Raw genomic sequence first — 4342 nt, forward strand, 5'->3', positions numbered from 1 at the left:
TATTTTCAAAGCAGAAGTAGTCAGGGAAAGAATGTAACACGACAGTGGTTAGATTTACTGCATGTTGCAATTGTCGATAAACTTTACCTTTCAGTGATCTGATGTACAAATCCCCTAAAAAGCATGATAAAAGACAATGATCTTTTGCGGACTTGCATTTTCAATAAATTGTTGTTGCTATTCACTCAGAGAGTTGCTAAGATTTGTACCGTATTTGATGAGTTTGTTTTATGTTGCAGCATCACCTGGGGGCTACCTCTCTAGTTTTCTATAGTCAAGTTCTGCTTATGAAGACGGTCCCCCGCATTTCCAGTCATTTTCTCAAAACTTTATTCGATATGTTTCCTCCGCTAGTGTACCTTCATTATGACATTGCTTTATGCGCTGTATCGTTACGTACGTTTTCCTGCGATTGTACAGAATATATATAGACGATGATGATGTAGACAATAGAATGCAGAAGTTAAACTGAACCCAAGTGAACAGAACTGAAATGAACTGAACAATGAAGTACTAAATTTAACTGATGGACTTTGACGTGACATTACTTACTGAAAACCAAAGTGTGGAGTAGTTGTTTACTAGAATATTATTGGTATTAATTTGCTTTCCTCGAAGTATCTCATCTGAGGCTAACAATTTTATTCTCCCCTTCTATTCTTTTTTTTTTACTTGTGTGAAATATCTTCATCCTCCCAGCATACTCCCTTTAAAAGGAAGTGATGTTCTTTTGAATTCTGAGAAATTCTTTGTGACAGTATTACCTTAATACCAGCACCTATACCATCCGTATGTGAACTAGGTGAATGATGGTCACGCCAAGAACTTAAACTACAAATTGTTTCAAAGGAGAAAAGCGAATGTGTGTGTAGTGCTGAAACGGTGTTCGTGTTATTTACCAACGCTTATACTGAAAAATTAGTATTTAGCATTTTGAGTGTTGAAATTTGTAACGTAGAAACATGATACAGTTGTAACACAACGTAGAGCGAGAAGCATGCTAGTATGTTGAAAGGTAAACGTGGATCGTAACTCCTAAATTAATGACGCTAACCTATGAACATACACACTCATTCTGTCAGTGTCTTTATATATATATATATATATATATATATATATATATATATACATATATATATATATATATATATATATATATATATATACAATTTATATATGCATGACTCTGGATAGGATATCAGGAAGACTATCAAAATAGTTTCATTGAATTAAGAAATGCATACTAATTTTACTTCTCAGGCGCAAAAGTCTTTACACTATGGCAATTTGATTACAACACTAATATTTTTTTCTTTATAAATCAACGTTTGTTTGTTTTTTAATAAATATATATCGAAAGTATTGTCTCCTTTAGGTTTTGTCTTCCATCTACGGGAAATTACGGAGCCATGCCTCTTAAATGCACTCCTATGATCCTTGAGGGCAGAAAGACCTTTAAGTATTACAAAATATTAGTACATTGTGAAAGACAGCATTCATACTTTAAGAAAAACCCAAGGGTACATGCCACGATAACGTGAGCGAGGGTGTGAGTGTGTGTGCTAGTGTGTATGTGTCGCAAAAGTATAGCGGTCGTGAATTCTGATACATGTAGAGGTGACTGAAATAGCTTGGTACGAGATCCTTGGAGAAACAAACAAACAAGCATACAAGCAACAACAACAACAACAACAACAACAAATATTCATAAATTTGAAATCACAAGTATCTTGGCCTATCCCGTCAGGTCAAACTTTTCGGGGGAATGTAAACGACCTGAACGGCGTTTGAAGTTGATACCCATCTTTCGCTATTGGGAAGGTCAAGTGTTTATCTAGGTGCCACTTAAGAGGCTCTCTTTATGTCAATATCCTGTTACCATTTCTCTGAGAGATAAGGTAACAGAATTTAGAAAAAAAATGGTTATAACGAGCCCATGAACAACCAGAACGTGGGAGATAAAAACATTAAAGGAATGTGCCTTTCGTTTGCTTCCTTTGTGTACGTGATTAAAGTCGCCGAATTTCACTTTCGTTTCGAAACCGAAAGATATATAGTTCCTTCCTGCTGCTGTTAGGCCAACTTTTTTATCCTCTTCTGTACCACCAGACCTTACCGCAAGCTTTCTCTTTGTATAGTTTGCGTGTGTGTCTGTTCGCATAGGTGCCAATGTACAATTTATATATGTATTCTTGTTTCATTTTCATATAAAATCATGATTTAAAAAAAAGAAAAATTATAATCCTTTTGAAGTATTTTACATCCATAACATGCATAAGCTTGTATTCAAAACGGAAACAGAAGATGCTATTTTTAAATACAAATGATGAGGTTAGATGGGTATGTCTAACCAATCGTGCTATTTTTTCCCCCTGTAAAACTGCATGTCCCAGTTAATCTACGTATATGGCGTCGTGAATATAACATTTCGTTTGCTTAATACTATCTAGAAGTTGTAGCAAGTCATGTTTACTCACTAATGAATATAACTCAATTTACAAATTCCATATACTCATGACATATAGACCTTGTATTTTGATCAATTAGAAGAAAAAAAAACTGATCGAGAACGAGTTTGTAACAACACTAAAAATAAACTAGAAAATAATTAAATTCAAGTCAATAAAAACAAAAACAGAAAAAAGAACTCATTCTCATTCATTGCATCACTATTAGAAGAAAAATATGTGTCTATTTACATCGAAAAAACAGCAAAATTTCTCGGTCAAGATATCACATTAGTCGTATAAAATTGTACATCTTTATTGCTGACTGCCATTTCCCTCGGTACGACTGACGAATTCAATTCTCAAATCATATAGGACTTATATAGAAATACATAGAAAATTAATCATGATATGACTGTCTCATTTACGTACAATAAGCATAATCATAGGAAATCAATCAATATTGTATTGCAGAGCAGAGGTAGGCCTGCAGAATGAGCTTTCCAAAAGAAGTATAAACACAAACTTACGAGGTAAACTTTTAGGGGGAGGCGGAAATCTATCCGAAAAGATGTCGTGAGAGCATACTTAGCTGGTGACGTCATGCTATTGCACAGTAAAAAAAAAAAGGAGTCGTATACTGACATCAAGAATCACTCTAGATTTGTGTATATCTTTTACTATTTTCAAATGTTTATACAAAACAGTTCAATGTACACATTGTATACATTGCAAGTCAATTATTTTCAGCATGTTCCACATAGTGGTGTAGTTATAGGCCTACAATCGTCAACGTTGTGTAAGAAAAAAGAATGGGCCAACCTTTAATAGCTGTGGTTTCCTGTTGTCCACCATTCCAAAAACGCATGATATATATATATATATATATATATATATATATATATATATGTATATATATATATTAAGCAAATAATCAATCTTTCCGAAGCGCAGCTGAGGAAAGATAGCGTGCACATTCAGATCGACGAGGAAGTGATAGTTTGTCTCATTGCCTGAAACTAAAAGTTGATTATTTGCTTTATATTCCACATCTAGGGTGCTAGATATTCCACATCTGAAACCATTTTAGCTGTCTTAGGGTATCCTCAGGGCTTTTAGTCTACGTAGTTTACTTTAGACGTATGCGCGTATAGATGACAAAACAACGAATTTGCTCCGCGCCCCGCGCGTGGCACCGAAATAAGATTGCGTTGCACTGTGGTCTATCACTTGACCCAGGTCAAATGATAGACCACAGTGCAACGCACTTTTATTTCGCGCGTACTCAAAATCGTAAGTTATTCGGTGGTTAGGACTGTGTGGACTAAGAGATCAGCGAAACAAAATGACCATCAGCATAGAGTGTAACGAACTTTTCTTCTCAGGTGATGTGATGGGCAAAACTACGCTTCATCACGTGATCAGCTCTTGGCCAATCCTATAGCAAGATTCTTAGTATGTGGAAAATAAATATATATATTAAGCAAATAATCAACTATCACTTCCGAGGCGGATGTAGCTATCTTTCCGAAGCGCAGCTGAGGAAAGATAGCGTACACATTCAGATCGCCGTTGAAGTGATAGTTTGTCTCATTGCCTGAAACTTTAAAGTTGATTATTTGTGACCGTATACCTCAAAACGAACATAAAGTCGCACACACTGATTTTGCTTGAGGACTGAAAATAAGTGAAATGGGTCAACCTAGCCGAACTTGACTTTTTCATATTTTCTGAAAGAGCGGGTCTTCTTTTACATTATGCTAAAATTTGGTATCATAAAACGGACAGGAAAGTGTGTTTTTTTAGCAGTTTATCTCGAACATTTTTGGTAGAATAGTGTGATTAGGTGTGTCTTTAGATTCCCCTTTTCATTTCAGAAAAACCTTGTCCGCACT

Source organism: Diadema antillarum, unplaced genomic scaffold (genome assembly GCF_040938485.1).
Source record: "Diadema antillarum isolate AM-2024a unplaced genomic scaffold, OU_Dant_1.0 seq00000649_RagTag, whole genome shotgun sequence".
NCBI classification, from domain to species: Eukaryota; Metazoa; Echinodermata; class Echinoidea; order Diadematoida; family Diadematidae; genus Diadema; species Diadema antillarum.